We start from the raw sequence: 20,707 nt of genomic DNA on the forward strand, positions 1-20,707 counted from the left end.
CCTGTTGAAATCCAGTTCATATTGATCCCTGATCTTCCTACATGTTACACTGAACTAGTACAGAGAGATGCAGTCATAGCTTTAATGCAGCTTACATTAAACATACTTCACAACTGAGTCTTTATTCATTTCTTTGGGGTATTACTTATAATTTAGAAGGAGTCTCTGTTGTTTTGTAGAGGACTAAAGAAGGAACCATGCATCCAGCTCAATTAAGAAAAATGCACAAAGGCAAGAAAATTACATAGAAAAATTAAATGAAAAATGGATAAAACATTTTATTAATGCTGTGTGTGCACTCAGGGCTTAGGTCATTGTTCAAGTGACAAACTTAATGAGTAACAGCATACAAATATGGGAAAATAGAATAATGAGCTGCTTTAGCACAGCTTTCTCTGCCACACACCCTGTCCTTGGTCTAAAAGGTGAAAATTTCTAGGGAAGGCTGGCTCTCAAGGTGAACGCAACATACATCTTTATGACTCTATGCATGAGATAATGCATTCTCGGCATGAGATTTTATGAGTCTGTTGAAGGTCAAGACTGTAAGTCTGAAGGCCTAAATGTGAGCAATCAGTGCAGAAAACAATCACCCCTTTCTGTGATTCCTATACTCTGTCTTCAGTGGCAAGGTGTTTTGCACATTACTTCCATTCTCACAAACTTGAGAAGAAAGTATGGCTCTCAGTTCATATTTCCTGTTCCTTCTTTACCTGTCTACTTCAAAACACAGGTAGAAGTGTTTCTTTTACTTTTTCATTTAGCATATATTTATTGATGCCTACTCTGTACTAGGTACTAAGTGCATCTAGGAACTAGGGTCATAGATGAGAGACTTGTCCCCAAGTGACTCATCATCTAATAAGGCACCACAAAGGAAGTTCACGTAATTACCTTCACCTTGGACTGATTTTTTTTGTCCTTTTTGTTGAGAACAAATGATGACTTAGCAATTTGTCTCACTTTTATTTATTCCTCTTCCTATGTCTGTGTATTGAATGCAACATTTTAAAATCCCATTTTGCAAAATAAGACTACAAGGCTAAGTTGGAGTCAAAAGAAAGTGTAAAATTCTTCCCTTGCCTGTACCCTACACAAGAAATAAAATACATTGTATGAAAGATCAAACAATATAAGCCATAGAAATGGTAAGTAAAGATAGCTGGCCTACCCAGCTAGTTCTAATGTGTAAATTCAGTATTTTTCTACTGATGATTTTACTAGGCAATCAGAATTTCATATTTATAACTATACATTGTGTAATTTATACAACTGTAATCTGAATGAATTAGTATTTTTTAGTTAAAAGACAATACAATCTTGAGTACAGTGTAATAATTGATATTAAATTTACCTTTTACCAGTTTTAAAAAAAACAACTATAAAGCTGGAGAAAATATATGGGGTTTCAGGCATTGAACAATAGGCTACACAGAGATGTCATCCTGAAAGAAGCAAATACAGAATTTTAGCTCACAATTGCCCCTTACCCTTGGGGGCATTTTGTATACCTGCCCTATTCAATTTGGTAGCCATTATTCACATGCAATAATTTAAATTTAAATAACTAAATAAAATTATAAATCCAGTTCTATAGTTACACAAGCCACATTTCTAGTGCTCAATAGCCCCAGGTGACTAGTGACTTCTATATCAGGCAGTACATATGTATTTTCATCATCAGGGGGCTGTTTAGAATGGTGTTGAGCTAGCCCATGGCAGAGGGATATGGAGTCCAACCAGAGCACACAGTTCTCTCTGAGCAGAGAGATTCAAGGATGATGAGTCCTAGCGTGGTGAAACCCCTGGTATTTCTAGGGTATGGTTCTGAGAGAAGGGAACCATATAAAGAGAGAGTCCCAGAAGGCTGTCTGAGAGATTGCAATAGATTCTGCCTGAGTGCTGGACTACACAGGGCAAAGCTCCAGGAAGCCTAACTGAGTGCCTTGTGTGTGGCTGAGAGCTGAGCAGACACCAGGGCCCATACGAAACTGGGTGCCGGGAAACCTTAGAGAGGTTGCCCAGCCAGTTATCTCACCTCAAGCTATGGAGAATCCATTCCTTGAGAACAAGGAGCCCACACTAGAGTAGGGGCTGCACCCTCAGAACTAAAGGCAAATCAACATAGACCCATATGAATGAATAATAAGGTAGCATGGTATGCAAAACTTTTTAGGTATAAAGGATATGGATGCTTGCAACTTTGAAATTCATCAAAAATAGGGAATATGGATGTATGGATAGATGAGTAGATGTATAATAAAACATATTAAAAAGTACTAAGGATTTTAGAAATTACATGATAATTTATGGTATTCATTGTAAAGTTCATTCAAGCTTTCTCTACATTTCAAAATTCCCATAATAAAATGCTAGGGAAAAGTAAAAAACAATCCTGAAAGGATGGAGACAGCATGCTAGGAATGTAAATGCCTGCGAGACCAAAACATATTCATTAAATTAAGACAATATAGTCTAGATGCCCAAAATGTGTTACCCACATCACCTGTGTAAAATAAAAAAAACTAATTAATCTGTGAAGAAGCAGGAAGATATGACACATAATCAAGAAAAACAGTAGTCAATAAAAGTGAACCCTGAGATGGGTTTTAAAATCCAGGCAAGGATTTTAAAATGCCTATTGTAAATATTTGATGGAATTCAAGGAAAGGAAACTAGAAAAAAACCCAAATGCCTCTCAATATGTGAATGGATAAACAAATTGTTGTACGTATGTAGAATGGAATACTACTAAGCAATACAAAGAATGAGCTATGGATACACACAAAAATGAGGATGAGTTCCAAGAACATTATATTGAGGAAAAGAAGTCAGGCAGAAGAGAGTAAATGCTGTATCATTCCAGTTCTAGGAAGATCAGGACAGGCAAACTAAGTCCTTGTCATTGGCATCTGAATAGTGCTTCTCTATGGAAGGTGAAGATTGACGGAAACAGCTGTAAGGACATTTTCTGGGCGTGATGAAGCTGTGCTATACCTTTGTTGAGGTGTTGGTTATGTAAAGTTTCCAACCTCTTCAAATTGTACATGTAATATTTGTGATTCTCTCTGTATGTAAAGGTACATTTGGATGCATGCAAACATGCCCAACAAGATAGAAAAAGAAATGCACATGTATACATTAATGCTGTAAAATAAAAATTTGACATTTTCTTGAGTTGTATTTTGATTAATATCAACATTTAAATTCAAACAACAATGGTGTCTCTCTTTTCTATTGTTTCTATTAAAATTTATTACGTTCTAACTGATAAAGTGATCCACGAGAGGAGATTCATATTACTTGTACCTAACAGTGATATCAGCATTACTGGACATTTATTATGTACCCAGGTAAAGTACTAATACTTTTACCTGCAATATATCATGTAATCCCTCATAAATACTTTGTACAATAGACGATCTGCTCTCTAGTTTACAAATTAAGAGACTAGGAGGAGAGAGGTATTGTATGTAAAAGCAGTGGAGCTAAAATAAAATTCAGGATAGTCTGATCCCCAAACACATGATCCTAACCTAGTAATTTCATACTTTCATTTTTTTAAAATATTTAATTCTTTAATAAGGCTGAGTTTATTTTGGTTATGAAATGAAATAGGCCACCTTACCTTCTTTATTTAGGGGAAGCAGATTATTCATCCAATTTACTCATTCTACATTGGTATCCTGCCTACTAAGGTTCCAGATAATTTCCTGATTTTTTTGACATTTGTGTAGCAGGACCAAAACTAGTATCTAAATTGAGAGATGACAGTATAAGTGTTCAACTAATGGTTGATTATAGTAATAGTGCTGATATAGAGAAATAGCAATAGTAATAGGCTTTTAGATAAATGTAAACATGCGCATTTACTCAGAGGTTATTTTACTATTGCCAAGAGCTATCTTAAGTGATAGTATTCATAGCTTTTATTATTAATTATTATTTAATCAAATTAAATTATAGCCAAAATAAAACTTTTGTGTCTTGTTTTCTTTAATGGATGGTCCTTTTTCTTTAATATTGCAGTATTTAAGAAAGTTAAGTTCTGTGATATCGCTCTGGTCCTAAATCTTTTTTTTTTCTTTTCTTTTGAATTTGTCTGAAAATAAGCTGTTGCATTTATAATTAGAATATCTTTGGCTGACAACTAGTCTCAACATTTATGGTTTCCTTCCAAGAGTCTGACAGAAGTGGAGACTTCCAAAGACATGCACCAAGCTCTTTGAGATTCAGTTCATCTGAGAAATGTTCTCAGCAGAACAGTAGCTGGCACTAAATATATTCTACCTATCTGATTTTTTTACATGAAACACAGAATTGGTATATATGAAGTAGATAAATATTCACTTAAAAAGCAATTACTTAAGCTAGGGAAACATCTTTAAACAGTAGGAAGATTTTGAGCATTTGAGTCAAAGATAATTATTTCCAAATCCCAAAAGCTTCTTTTTCTGATATTGTGTCTGGGGAAAGTTGTTTCCAATTTTGGATCCTGAATTTACTTACTGGGAACATGGGATTTTTCAAATATGCATTTTCCTGTGTTTGTGATTAAATCAACTAAAGTGTATGAAGTAGTTGATGAGTGAATTAAAGTCAGTTGCATTACATTAACACATGCCTTGACATTTTATTCCTATTAAGGAAGCAAAGAGAATACAATATTCAAGGATGTAAAACTCAACCTGAAGAAATGGACTCTAAGCATGTCATCACTTTGCACCTCAGAAGCCCGTGACAACTGCTATATCCTCCTGTGACAAGTGTCAATTTCTTTGCTTGGCTTCCAGAACTCACTGCACTCTGTTCCATTCCACATATCTCTCTTCTTTTTCTCCTGAACTCAACAAAACTATAGTTCATCCTGGCTTTCTACCATTCTGCTAAATAGCCAAAGTTTCTCTCAACAGTTTATTTACTCAAAATTAATCGATTCATTGATTTATTCATCTACCCACTCACCATAGCATTATTGAACATATTTTGGAACAGCAACCCCATTAAGCACTATGGCTAAAAATGGTGAAAAAGATAAAATGTAATTCCTGTTCTTGTGGCATTTACACTGTTACAGTGGAAAGAGAAAACAAATGCTTACATAATTAAATAGTCATATTATGCAAGAGAAAGCAGGGTGCAATAAGAGTGAACACCAGAGGGGACTAACCTAATATTAGGACCAGCCATGTAATGTGCAGGGCCCAGTACAAAATGCAAATGCAGAGCCCCTTATTCAAACAAACATAAGAATGTCGAGTTGGTGATGCTGAGTATTCATCGAAGCACAGGGCTTTTTGCGACTACACAGTTTGTATGCCCGTGAAACCAGTTTGTATACTATGGAGGAACAAGGAGGGATTCCTTGAAGAAGTATTACTTACATCTAAGACCTGGAGGGATCTGGGAGTTAGACAATTTCAAACTTGCATTTTCATTTGTCAGACCCCTTAGGCTAATATACTGCCAATTTCTCGGGAGCTCCTAGACTAAGCGGGTGTTTTCTTCCGTCTTGGTGAGGGTTTGATCTATTGCCAGGTCGCTTTCATCCCTCTTATGTTTAGGTTCCCAAGCAATTAAGAACTGTGACTTTAACAAACTCAAAAAGCAAAAATTAAAGCCAGAATTGTATGATTTAGATGTTTTTTTTTTTTCTTTTGGGTGCATGGTCCAGGAATCAGAACTCGGGTCTCCTGCATGAAAGGTGGGCATTCTACCACTGAACCACCTGTGCACCCGACTCAGAACTTATTAAAAAGTGACATTTGTACGTAACTCCCAGTCACTATTTCTTAACCGTCTCTGGGAGTGCACTGGGAGTTCAGAGACCTGGTTTCTTATCTTGGATCTGCTTCTGACCTCAGGGAAGGTACTCTTTGGACAAAAGCTTCCAAATCTAGGAAGAAAGAAAGGAGAATTAAGTTTCCATTAATTCTGAAGTTTTAAACTACCGACAAGTCCATTTTCTAATTTTCCTTAGTGAAATATACAGAAGTTCATTTTGCCCTGGTCAACTTTTTTGGAATATAAAGACAGGCACTGGCTGACTCGCTGAAAGCATACATACAGCAATAGCAGCCAAAGGCCACTTTCAACAGGCAATCTCTTTTCTTAAACAACCACATTAAATCCCTAAGGTGACCAGTGCTATTCCATTCTCCCGTTAAAGGTCACCTCTACTAGCAACCAATTTTTGTATCTCCCTGGGGTAGCTGCTTAAGACTACATCCATTGTCTGCATTAACTTCTCTACTGCATCTGTTAAATATCAAGGTAATTAAAGACTTACATAGACATTGAGTTACTTTATTCTCAAGAAAAGATTTTTCTTATATGAAACTTTAGACAGTGTAGTCTCAGAAAGGTGAGACTAGAGTACTTTAGATTTCTGAAGGCTTTCTTCATTGTTAAGTTCATGAGTACATTTGAGTAATTTAAATGCATTTGGTAAAAGTGGATTGGGATATGGGAAAGGATGGGTAAATGACCTTGGTTTTGAATGAATTGAGCAAGAGGTACTTCTGAGATACACAAATGTACAGAAACTTAGAGAGGAAGCTTTGGCAATGGAAATAGATTTGGTCATACCTAGAATTGTTCTAGCTCCTACTTTATGATAACTCCCATTTAAAGGAAGTTATTGTTCATTGCTTTGCAATTTTTAGTGCCATCTTCAGTGATCATTTTATACATTAATAATGTTAAATTTAAAAATTGAATCTACCTTTAGACAAATAGTTGAGTGATTAAAATAAAAACAGACCCAGTAAAAATACATACAATATTGAGGGAAATTCAGAAACACCTGAAATTGATAAGGGTTATTTCACTTTTTTTTTTTTATTAATTAACGGAAAAAAAAGAAATTAACCCAACATTTAGAAATCATACCATTCTACATATGCAATCAGTAATTCTTAACATCATCACATAGATGCATGATCATCGTTTCTTAGTACATTTGCATCGGTTTAGAGGAACTAGCAACACAACAGAAAAAGATATAGAATGTTAATATAGAGAAAAAAATAAAAGTAATAATAATAGTAAAAAAAAACAACAAAAAAAAAACCTATAGCTCAGATGCAGCTTCATTCAGGGTTTTAACATGATTACTTTACAATTAGGTATTACTGTGCTGTCCATTTTTGAGTTTTTGTATCTAGTCCTGTTGCACAGTCTGTATCCCTTCAGCTCCAATTACCCATTATCTTACCCTGTTTCTAACTCCTGCTGGACTCTGTTACCAATGACATATTCCAAGTTTATTCTCGAATGTCCATTGACAAGTGCTGGAGAGGATGCGGAGAAAGAGGCACAGTTATCCACTGTTGGTGGGAATGTCAAATGGTGCGGCCACTGTGGAAAGCAGTTTGGCGGTTGCTCAAAAAGCTGAATATAGAATTGCCATACGACCCAGCAATACCATTGCTAGGTATCTACTCAAAGGCAAAGACACAAACGGACATTTGCACACCAATGTTTAAGGGTTATTTCAAGGGTTGCATTTTTCTTTAGGTTTCAAAAAAATGAACTTGAAGGAGAAGGTGATAATATGATCCCAACTGTAATTTAGTAGAAAGTAACACAATCTAAGAGCTATAAAATCTCATTCTTTGCTAATTTAAAAATACAAGTTTTATTATTTCAGAGATTCAAATGAATATAACCTTTGATTTTTCCGATTGAAAAAACTCTGAACAAGTACTACATTTGACCTTCAATCTTATTGTCATAGTTAAAGGCCAATCATGGAAATTTTGCAGAGAAATTGCAATACCTTCTGTTAAGGAAAATATAGAACTTCCTTAACAGCTATTTTCAGAGTGAAAAGAGAACCTCCCATAATTGGAGATAATATGATGGAATTGTGTTTTACAGACAAGGACAATTACATTTTGGGTCAAAAAGAGGCAGCCAAGTTAGGGGGGAATGGTGTCAGACCTGACTGCACTGGTCGTTTCAGTATGCTCAAGAGATATATTCAAACAACTGGCTAGACACAGACGTTTATCTAGTTATTAACTTACAGTTGGATGAAAGCACAGGAATTTTGTTCATTCTATTGGTCTTTATTTTATGTAAGAATTATCTCTAACTATTCATTGATTTATAAAGGTTTTCAACAAGTTCTTTTAAATGGTGCAATATTGATTGAGGTAAGAAATGTACAGGTACACAGCTGGGTCCAAGATATATAAAAGTGTAGGTATGAAAGGTAGTCAGATTCATGGTCTGGTGAGTTCAGAATGTTCTAGAAACTTCTATGTCATACACTGAGAACTCATCAACTCAGGGGTAGTAAAAGCAGCATACATATTTGTGCAAGTTTGCTAAAACAGCACATATATTTGTTCAGGTTTGAAGTTGTTGTGTACCTACCCCAGAAAAGGCATGTTCTTTTACTCCAATCTTGTGGGAGAAGCCCTTTGTTGGGTGGGACCTTTTGATTAGGTTGGAGATGTGACCTATGCAATTGTTAGTGGGACCTTGGATTACATTTGAAAACAAGTTTTTAAAAAATATTTTATATGGGCCTTCCTTCTTAAGTTATAGCCTAGAGTTGCATATAATTATAAACAGATAATAAAAATGAAAGATGATAAATGTTTGCACCTTCCTATGTTTAGGCCAGAACATTTTTTTCTTCTCCTGAAACCAGAGATGGGATGGAATTGAATAGTCTGATGACTGGGTTTCTATAACACATTTCAGCCAACAGGTGTATTTCAGTTTCAAAGAAGAACAATAAGAACATAAATCCTTCATTTTTCAGGTAAAAGAAGAGCAAAGCTAATGGGTAAGGTTTTTTTTTTTCAACTTTTTTTTTCATTGAATATAGATGGAACATATAGTTTGAGTTAGTAGAGAATATGCTCAAAAAATGATATAAGAACATGTACTTCTGCCCTGAAATTCTCTCTCCCATTCTAAATTGTTGCATGCTAGTTTTGAAAGTGCTAGAAATTGCCTTCTTGTACATTCATGTATGGAAACTTGTTTTTCTGATGAATCTATCATCAGTGCCTTTTGAAGTCACATATCATCACCACTTGTTTATTCCTCTTTCTCTGCAAACAATATAAGCCCCAGTTTGAGACCCCTGGGAATCAAGCTTTCTACTTTATAGTAGTTTTGGACATTTGAATGTTTTATGAGTTTAATATTGAAGTTATACCCACCTAAAGGGATTTCTTTGTGGTGGTCCCCTCAGAAAGGCTATCAGCACTCGAAGCTACCCAAATCTCAACCATTCCAGAAGAATTAAAAACCAACTGAAGAGGTTCTGCCTCACTCTGTACAGATAAAAAAGATAAGCTGTATTATTTACAGCCACGTGACAACTGGTGCATGATTTGCATGATAAAAATTCTTTGGTGAGATCGTTTGTCTTTCAGGACTTTAATTGTATTTTTTATGGATTTTCTTTTGTGTGTGTGTGGAATATGGGAGAAAAGAATTCACATCTCTTTTCTTATAATCACTAAGTTTCTTAATTTCAGTGAAGGGATCTTAGCTAGGATACATTGGATGATAAGGCTTACACTAATTCATCTGCAGTATCTTGATAAACAACTTTTAATGAGAATGAAGGGAATTTAGCTTTCACCTGAAAGGAGAAGTAAGTCTTTGGGCTGTTAATACGTGCTACACTAAATTGCAATTGAGTAAAATTATGAATAATAACATCTGTTGTACATTGCAGAGCTAACATTTTCCTGGAGGCATATGGAAGAAAACTCTTAATTCAATGTATCTAACCCAAAACTTCATTAATTTGCACCAAATGGGCAATGAATTTGTGAAAGAAAAAAAATGGTTGTCATGAGATTTTAAGAAAACCATCTATTTGTATTTTAATACTACTATAACAAAATAAACAAAAAAATTAACAAGTATGTGCCTTTTAGAGATCTCATTTTCACCAAATGAAGCATTTGTAGCTAGCATATAAAATGCCTATAAAAGGCAGGGAAATAATAAGATAAGTAATCTGTCGCATAATCATATTTGCTCTTTTAGTATACTTAGTGAGAGCCTTAGCTAAGATAAGTAATAAGATAAGCCTTGTCCATAACAGAGTTACATTATCATTTTGAGTCTAAAGTATGGATGCTTTACATTTTGAGGAACTACATAGAATATTGATTACATTTTTATATCCCAACATTTCTAAAATGGGTTTGAAAATTTTAACTCCACACACCAGTATAAAGCATCATGCTAGTATTGCAGTTTAGGTATAGGAAAACAAATGCAATAATAATAAGCTCCATATGATGGCTACTAATTGAACACAAAACCTTTATGCTTTTTGATAGTTCAAAGAGATTCAGAAACTGTAATGTGTGATGTAGTAGATGAGAAGTGGAACCTTAATAGTTCATTAAAAAGGCAAATGGTTTTCTGAAGTAGGCAGTCGACTTCTGACAAGCAGCACTGTGGCCTAGGGTTTGTTAAATAATAAAAGGAAAATATTTCCAATTGCACAACAAGTGGAGATAAGAGAGAGATTCAGGAAAGAATAATAATGTTATTACTTATTGATTAACTTCTATGGGTCAGACACCCATGACATGTATTGCATTCTCCCTAACATCAACATAGAACAATTTTGCCCTCTTTATTGGTTGAAGAAAGGGAGATTCAGAGAAGCTAGAGTTGCAGCTAGTAAGGTGTATTCTTGCCTTTCCAATGACCTTCAAAGTTCACAATGACCTATGTGGGTAACTGAGCACAGTTACTCACATAGATAACTCCTGTATGAAAGCAAAGCCCATGTTCTTTCCATCATATCCTTGTACTTACTGCTTTAAAGAAATGTGGACTCGTGAGTCACTAGAGCTGCTTTCACAGAGTTGGAAAAAATTATGGCAGGCTTATTTCACAGATTAGGCTTTGGTTTAATATTTTTAAGTCAAGATGACTGATTTATAAGGGCAAATGGATCATTGGATGCCACTTAAGACACAAAACATAATCAGCTACCTAATTTGCCAGTTTCTTTATCTTAACAGGATCTTATCTGAAGAGATCATACTATTGTTTCTATAATACAAATGACAATATCTTAATCTATATTTTAAGATTTTAGTGAGTCAACATTACTTTTCTTCCAATAATGCAAGCAATTAAATTCTCTAAAAACAGAACATCAACAAGCAAAACAAGAATCAAATAAAAGCAAACACTTGATATCAATTTAGCATTTCAAATATCTCCAGTAACAGGGGAACTGGACTTACATGTCTATAAGAAATAACCAATTCCAGTTTTATTCCAAATAAAGTTTTTGCCCTTTTTTTTGTTAATAAAAGGTAAAAGCTCTGATTTTACCCTTTCTTTGCATTAATGGTGATGACTTCCCAGAAATTTTCCTTTAAAATATAGGAAATGATCTCCTTAGAAATGTAACATTTCAGATAGGAATTTTTTATAGAGTGCCCAAATATTCATCATCATAATTTAATAAAGGAAAATGATTTTTAAAATAATATCTACTACATTTTCTATAGGTAAGTATCTATCTATCTATCTATCTATCTATCTATCTATCTATCTATCTATCTATCTATCTATCTAACTTATTTATCTCTATATCTATCTATGTAGCTAGCTTTGGATTCAAATACCATAAAAATAATTGTTTCTTTTATGTGATTGTTACAGATCCTGACCAGCAAGTTATTAGGATTATTTGTCTCTACTTTCACTTTAGGTCCACAATTATTTATATAGAAATAATTACGTAAGCATGTATTTTCATGAAAATAAAGAAGTCTGAAAGTTCTCATTAGAAAAAGTGATTGTACAAAGGCTAGACTATCATCCTATAGCAGGCACAGTCATGTCCAATGAACATGCATAAATCTAGTCCTTCATGGAGTTTGCATTCTAGCAAGGAGAGAAGGATAATCATAAAATCATAGAACATCCAAGCGAATTATATAATATTATACAAGTGATAGGTCCTATAGGAAAAACATAAGATGGAGCAGGATAAATGAGGTAGGGAGGTCATAAGCTGTGATTAATGGAAACCTGAGGCTGAGCAAGTGCGAAGATGGGGTTGACTTCAACAGAAAGAGACCCTCACATTTATGGCCAATTGGTTTTTGACAAAGGAATAAAGACCACTCAACTGGGAAAGAATAGTCTATTCAATAAATGGTGCTGGGAAGACCAGATCTCCAGCTGCCAAAGTATGAATGTGGACCCCTACTTTACCCTATATACAACAATCAATTCAAAATGTATCAAAGACCTAAATGTAAGAGCCAGAACTATCCAACTCCTAGAACAAAATAAAGGGAAAGCATCTGCAGGATCTTGTGTTAAGCAATGGTTTTTTGAACTTTACACCCAAAATAAAAGCAGCAAAAGAAATAATAGGTAAATGGGACCTCATCAAAATTAAAAACTTTTGCACATCAAAGGAAGTTATCATGAAAGTAAAATGAAAACCTACATAATGGGAGAAAATATTTGGAAACTACAAATCCACGAGGGGTATAATATCCAGAATACATACAGACAGACTTCAACTCAACAGCAAAATGACAAACAACCCAATTTTTTAAAAAAATGGGAACAAATATTTGAATAGACCTTTATCAAAAAAGATATACAAACATCCAGAAAACCATGAAAAGATGCTTAACATCATTAGTCATTAGGAAAATGCAAATCAAAACCTGGAGACACAATTGACATGTACATAGGCTACTATGAAAAACAATGGAAAATTCTAAGTGTTGAACAGGTTGTGGAGAAATATGGACTCTCATTCATTGCTAGTGGTAATGTAACATAGTGCAGCGGCTGTGGGAAGACAGTTTGGCAGTTTCTCAGAAATTTAAATATAGAATTACCCTATAATCCAGTCATCCCACTTCTTGGTATATGCCCCAAAGAACTGAAAGCAGCACTCAAACAGATATTATTTTTCATGCTAATGGTCATAGTGGCATTATTCACAATTTCCAAAACACTGAAGCAATCAAGTGTCCATCAACCTATGGATGGACATTTATAAAATAGTCTATTCATAGTCTATGGATGAGTAAACAACGTAAGTCATGTACATACAATGGAATAATATCCAGTCATAAAAATAAAGAAGTTCTGATATCTGTAACAACATGGATGGAACTTGAAGATACCATGTTTGGTAAAATAAGCCAGGTACAAAAGGACAATATCGAATGAACTTACAGATGCGAAATATTTAGAATAAGCAAACTCATAAATTCAGAATCTAGAATATAGGTTACCAGGGGACAGGGTTGGGATAGTAAATAGGGAGTTAAGGCTTAAAATGTAAAGTTCCTTTTGGGGATGATGGAAATGTTGTTTAGATAATGAAACTTGGTGAGGAAAAAACTTTACTGAATTATATATTTGAAAGTGATTAAAAGGGGGAAACTTTACATTGTATATATGGCATTAGAATAAAAGAGAGAAAGAATTGGAGGAGTAAGGTAAGGTATAGCTAATGCTTTTGTAGATTTGCATGTAAAAAAGAAAGATGAGCAGAGAGAAGAGAACATAGGAGAGGAGAGGGGAGGAGAGAATGAGTGCAGAGAAAGGGGGAGGTTTTCTTTTCTTTTTTACTATGGAGACATAATAACATGCTTATAGGCTCCTGGAATTATCCATAAAGACAAATATCTGGATTATTTTAAAAAGTGATTGCCATGAGCAGACAAGGTTAGAAAGCAATTGTTAGACCTATTGTTGAACTAAAGATGTTTCTATTATAAATTCAGGCTTGTTTACAGCTTTTTTCCTTCCCCTTCTGTCTTCCTTTTTCCCTCCCTTTTTTCCATCCCTCTTTCATAATTGTATTTTGACTTCATGTTAAGAGGCAGGACTTGTACTAGGGACTGGGGCCTAAAAATATAACAATAGGGTAGGCCATGATGGCTCAGCAGGCAGAGTTCTCCCCTGCCATGCCAGAGACTGGGTTCAATTCTCAGAGACCTGGGTTTGATTCCTGGTGCATGCCCATGCAAAAAAAAAAAAAAAATATATATATATATATATATATATATATGTATGTATGTATATCACAATAACACAGTCTCTGTTCTTAAGGAACCCAAAGTCCTTCGGAAACAAGATCCAAGGACACAAACTATGATACAGAATGATAAGTTCTCTGAATGCCAGAGAAAAGAAAGATACTCTATTCAGATTGCAGGGTCTATAGAATTACTTATTAGAGGGCATTACTTTTTAAACAATAATATTAACACTAGATGGAAATTACTATTGATCATCTATCAAACCAGATTTCTTTCTGCACTGTTTCTGGATAAATAGAACATAGCTGATATAGGTTTGCTTCAGAGCATCTGCTGATCTCCTATTGTAATTTGTTTCCAAGCTTAATGAGATAAGGTTTTTGATGACCTCAGTTTGCAGAAGACTAATTCATCATCTTCTTATTCCTTCCTTGACTACATTGCCATGCTCTTGGGGTGTGAAAGAGACATGTCCCAAAGTTCATCATTTTAAGGATGAACATGAAATCATAACCAAATAGCTCCAAGAGAAGTCAGCCAAGATGTCGCACCAACAGTCAATTAAAGCAAGCCTTTAAACCCTAGCTGTTCTCACAAAACTTCTTAAACAGTGCTCTTGTGGAATGGGGATGGTTTAAATGAACATTATTTTATACCCAATTTGCTATGGGTAGTTTATTCTGTCTTCTATGCCAATTAGAGTCCAAAAATGTTTTGTGCATAGTCTGAGAGAAGAATAAAGGAATTATGTGGTGACTGTTGAATGGTAATTGGTGCTTTGCACTTCCCCCACATGGATATGCATATTCTCTGCAAGCTTGCATTTCAAGTAAATCTTCCATTCTTTTCAGAGTTGGGGAGGACATGTACTTGATTTTTCTCAGATACTAATATGTGGTTTCAAACAGCAGAAGGTACTGGAAAGTCTATATTCAAAAGTATTGAGAGGACAAATTGGGGAATCTACAAGTTTGACATCATGGCATACATTTTATTGGTTGAAGTAGTTTTCAGTTCCCATTAATAATGATAGGGCCTTGAAATTGTTTTGTTCTATTAATTGGGCATATTTGCATTTAAATTAAACATTAAAAAGTAATCTACCCAGGAGTTACCTTAATTAAAATAACTGGGTAAGTTATAGTACTTTTATTAAAGGTCCTGGTTTACTTTTCATTATATCAAAGCATATAACATTTTGAGAGCCAGGATGTTTGTCTATTTTGCTCACCACACTTTACTGCTGCTTCCCCTGTATCTAGTAGAACATTAATAGAAGTGGAGGGAGTGTAAATACTCACCTTGTTTCCAATCTTCTGGAAAAGCTTTCAGTGTTTCACTATCAACTATAATGTTAGCTTTAATTTTTCATAGGTGCCTTACAATGGTTTAAGGATATTTCCCTCTATTACTAGTTTGCTAAGAATTGCATCATTAATAGGTATTGAATTGTTTGAAACTTTTTTTCTGTATCTATTGAGGTGATTAGTTTCTCTCCTTTAATCTATTAGTAGGAAAATTACATTGATTGCTTTTCAATGGAAAGACCAATTTTACACTGCAAGTGTCGCTTAGTCATGGTGTATTATCCTTTGTATAAATTGCTGAATTCATTTGTGTTTTGGTAAGGATCTTTGTATTTATGTTTATGAGGGATATTGGTCTATAATTTTCTTTTCTATAATGTATGTCACAAGTTTTAGTATCAGAAAGCCAAAGACATGCTAGCTTCAATTTTCTGAAAGAGTTTTGTTATGACTGGCTAAAGATATTTAGGCCTGAAGAGACTTTGTGGGAAAAGTTTTCATTAAAATTTTAATTTCTTTAATAGAAGTAGGGATTTTTCTATTTCTTCTTGTGTCAGTTTTTCCAAATCGTGTTTTTCAAGGAATTTGTACACTTTCAACTCAATTGTCAAGGTCACTGGCATTGACTTGTTTGAGTATTCTCATATATTATTTCTGTGGGAATGTCTGTGGGATCACTAGGGACTCAATCATTACAAATTGAATAAATGAACAAACCGTAAAAATTTGCCCAACTCTTTTCCAAAAGGAATACTTCTGATCACCCAAAAAGTTTCCTCAGAAAGTTTAAAACAAGTTTTAAGAAACTATGGATAAAGTGAATGTAATCGAGAACAAGGAAGCATGAATTCCTTCAACTGCCATTCCCAACCCCCATTCTCCCTTGATAATTCAGGAGACACCCCTCCCTTCATGAAGACTCAAGAGTTCTGTTGAACACACTTTGATAAGTCACTGAACTATACTGTAAGTTCATTGAATGCAGAATGAGATTTTGTTAAATTTTGCATTCTTCATAACAGTACAATGCTTTGCACATAGGATGCTGTATAAGTTTCATTGATGGATGAATTTAGACAGTTGCCTTAACCATGTCAAAGATATAAAAAAATTATTTTATGAAATAAACCATGATTTGGGGCAACATAAAATCCAAATTGGTGTCTTTATACAGTTTTTTAGGCTTAAAGGGAGCCTAAAGCATGATAAATCTATTTTGATATTTTTATCTATAGGAAGAATATTCAATAAAGTATAATATTTCCCTCCTGAGGTATGACCTGTATCAGTGCTAATTTCTAGATTCTTTAACCAGACTGTAATCCAGAAGGTGGAGGGCAGGAGGCAGGCATTTAAAGGTAGTACCTTTCTTTTTTTTCTCATAAATTTCTGGTGTTATAAGTTTGTTTATTGGTGAACCCAGTGTTTGCTGCCTTATTAATAAGTTGACATGCTCTGAAGCTCAGCATGAACTTTCTTTCCTTTAGACATATGGCAATGACTGAAGAAAAGACTCCCAGCTGTAATAAGATAAAATATTTTATGCTTATCTTTCAGCATGTCACAAGCGTAGCTGTTTCTTCAAAAAGGTTCATAAAGATATTTCCTCTCTCAAATGCTATGATTTCATTTTCATGAGGACTAATCAGTTTTCCTTTAGTCTCTCTTAACCTTCAATAATGAAAAAGAATTATTCTTTTTGAGCTCCAAAACTAGAGTCAAAGATCTTCAAAATTTATTCATCTCTTTCGAATGTGTTCTCAAAATCGAAGGTGGGGTGAGATTTTCAAGTGTTTTGGAAGTCTATAAACTGGCAGCTTCAGGCTGCAAAGATGCATATGGCTCCCTGATACAGATGTAAAGGGGGACCCCTTCCCACCCCCCAGAAACTAGTCCTTGACTCCTGGCATGGTGGGAATACCAGTATGTTTGAAAGACCTTGTTGATAAAAATTTTAAAAAGGAAATTCCAGAAATTGTTTTGGCATATTTTCTCACACTTTAAACACAATTCCTCTATAACTATTAAATGTGAGGGAAGAATTAAAACAGCTCAACAAGGGACTTATTTATCATCCTGGGAAACTAATGGCTTTTATTATGACCAGTAGAAACCAAATTTCAAACCAAGCTTCAAAAGCAATGTCAATTACACATCTTAATTGATGTTATTAATTTATGATTGCTTTATAATTATAATTATTGTAAATGTGATTATAATAATACAAAGCCTATTTCCTCTATCTCTCATGAAACCCTATGAAACTTTCCTGCCTTTTCTGCTCTATTCTATCCCTTCCTTACTTCAGTCCGTTTTCTCTTTCTTACCATCCACACCCACCTCCATTTTATGAAGCAGATCTCATTTACTAAAAAGGAACTTTAGTACTTCAGAAATGCCAAGACTTGTCTATTTGGAAAGAAATATTTTCTTTTAAATGGGCTTGCATGGTTTTGTGAAATCTTTATGTGGCTGGCTGATACCATGTTACTGGAATCCTGCAGCTGTGTTGTGCTGGCTTCCCTGAAGCTGTTGGTCATGCTTCTGCAATATTTTCTCAAATCATCTGAGAGTTTTTCAGAGAAAACGTGGGAGACCAGAGGAATGCTTCCAATGTCAGTGGGTGTCATCTGTACAACTGCCAGTATATAACCTTTTCTTTGGTTTCTCTTCATAGAAGGCATGAATCTTCTCAAATCAGTCTTCTCATTGCAGAACTCTTGTTTCTTAATATGGTCAGCACCTTTAGAAGGAGAGTTGGAACTCTTCCCAAGAGTTTGGAAATGAAATGTCTTTAAGAGAGGTAAGCTTAGTGAAATCACATTGTAGTTACTTAGAAGTTCACACTTATTTCTAGCCATTTATTCTTGCATTTTATTATCTATTTTTAAATTTTGTTTTCAATTAACATGCAGAAAAATTTACTTTTTAGAGGTATACAGTTCTATGGATGTTAACCCTTGTATATAATTTGTGTAATTGCTTCCACCACAATGAGGTAGTTTCAACTCCCTCAAAAGTTTTATGCAGACACGTCATTCTCCCACCGTTCCTACCCTTTCAGTTACTGATATGTTATCTGCCTCCCCATGAACCCCTGCAATGCCAGTGGCTTCTTACTGCAATCACCTGACCACAGGATTCTCTCCCCCCTGGAACATTCTTAGCTTGCCTACTGAACAGGCTGGAAGTACTGGGCTGCGACAGTTCTGCGGGTACCCTTCAATCAATGATGGATGGAAAAGAGTGAAGAAATACCCCAGATTCCTTGCCTATTAAATGAAAAGGCTGGAGCATATTCTACACAGTATCCCAGAGGTGCCAGTTCTAACCACTTTCTTGCTACCGGTCCTTGTACAAGTAACTTCAGCTTTCTGAGTCTGAGTTTCCTCACCAGGAAGTGGGTATAATAATAAATAATAGTATCTAACAAAGTGAGGAGAGAATAACATGGCGTTCTTCACAGTGGATGCTAAAAATTTATACCTGAAGGTATTATTTTCATTTTCATCACCACCATTATCAACCATCTGCTGAGCCTTTTGAATTGTTGAATTCTGCCAAGGATCCAAGTACAAAAGAACACAGAATAGACTCTAGCATGAAAAATGTGCATGGGGGAAGTTTACTGGGCACTGCTTTCAGTGACAAGAACTGCGAGGGAATGAGGAAAGCATGAGAAGAGAGGGAGGGTATGAACTGAGATGCAGGATCCAAAAGCTGCCGTTGAAACCCTTCAAGCTGAAATGGACTTTCAAAGTGTTCCCACATTGAGGGAAGAGAAACAGGTATTTGTGTAAATTTGCATGAGATAACTTCCTTCAAGTGAAAGTAAATCCTGGGGAGGTATTCAGCTATGAATGGTCAGCATCCAATATTCTCAACATGTGGAGGAGTGAGTGACTTTGTCCTGTGGGAGGAGATCTGGGTAGAATATCATAGCATCAATTATAGATGTCCAATCAAGAATTTTCCAAATGCATAAGAATGCAGAAACCACTCACCACTTAACCTCATGTGTAAGAAAACGAGAACAGTCACTTACCTTCTAACTCTTTTAGCTCTATGGCATGAGGCTTGGAAAATCATAGACACTTTGTAAGGGGATAATTCTAAACTGGCGTCCGCGTTTCAATAAAACCTCAATACTAGTGTTACAGCTGCGTGGATTCTCTAGAATTCCGGGTGAAAGGGTTGCAAGGTAGTCTACTTCATCTCAGTCTATTCAGGAGTTGGGATTCATCTTATGCCAGGTAGGCAGCAGTCTGACACTAAGAGCCCCAATGAAGAGGCTTGCACATCTTTCTCACTTTGCAACAGTATGATTTAGTCCTGGAGTCAGCTTTTCCTCTCTTTAGGAACAGCATTTATAACCCTGACAATGAATAATTGGTCAATAAGGCTTGGGTATGGAGCTGTTTATATAAGAAAGCAGGCACAGGCATATCTTGGAGGAGACAGTGGTGGAGGAGGACTTGAGTTAGATTTATCAACAAGATGAATCTTGTAGGATTCTTTTCTAAAATTAAAAAATAAATAGTTTTCTCCTGATGATGATGATTTGTGTTTAATAATTGTGAACAGATTTTAAGATGGCATCTGATTTCTTCCACATTCTGGTATTCATGGCCTCTATAATTTCTCTCTTTACGTGCAAGTGAGACCTGAGACTTGCTTCTAACTCACAGAATATGGCAAAAGTGATGAGAGTTTATACCCATAGTTACATTCCACAGGATTGTAGCTTCCATTTTTTAGGGACTCTCTCTCTTACCTGTTGATTCTGATGGAGGCAACTTGCCATATTGTGAGCTGCACTATGGTGAAGTCCATGTGGCAAGGCACTGTGGGTGTCCTTTGGCTGATGGCTGCAAGAAACTTAGGCTGTCAGTCCAATAACCCTGAATGAACTGAGTTCTGCCAACATCACATGAGCTTGGTGGTAGATCCTTCCACAGTGGAGCTTTCAGATGATAACCCACCTCTAGTTCACACCTTGATTGCAGTCTTGCTAGAGACCGTGCAATAGAGAACTCAGGAAAGCCATATCTGGACTTAAGCCTACAAAAACATGAGATCATAAATGTGTTGCAACAAGTCCTTCAGTTTTTGGAAATTTGTTAGGCAGCAAGAGATAACTAAAAATGCATTGATGTGAGAAAACTGGAACTATTATTTAATTTTCTTTCTACTGTTTTCTTTGGAGGATTTTCTCAATGTGTTCTTACAAACCTAGAGGTTTTCATTTTCAGTTCATCATATCGTTTTAACTTTCAAGAATTGTCTTATGTAGTCTGAATGTTCTTTTTAATATAACATTCTGCTCATGATTTACTTAAGACTATATTCTCTTATTTGAGTAAAATAATGATA

The 20,707-nt window shown here is 35.2% G+C and overlaps 1 long non-coding RNA gene across 1 annotated transcript; it reads right to left on the reverse strand.

The window, feature by feature from the left end:
• Positions 1–5,171: 5,171 nt before the first annotated feature.
• On the reverse strand, positions 5,172–20,386 carry LOC143643748 (uncharacterized). The gene is made up of 4 exons (XR_013156366.1): positions 20,109–20,386; positions 9,183–9,296; positions 7,217–7,292; positions 5,172–5,896 (listed from the first exon to the last, which is right to left on the reverse strand). It is a non-coding gene; the product is annotated as an uncharacterized LOC143643748 (long non-coding RNA).
• Between the last annotated feature and the right edge of the window lie 321 nt (positions 20,387–20,707).

Source organism: Tamandua tetradactyla, chromosome 8 (genome assembly GCF_023851605.1).
Source record: "Tamandua tetradactyla isolate mTamTet1 chromosome 8, mTamTet1.pri, whole genome shotgun sequence".
Lineage (NCBI taxonomy): Eukaryota > Metazoa > Chordata > Mammalia > Pilosa > Myrmecophagidae > Tamandua > Tamandua tetradactyla.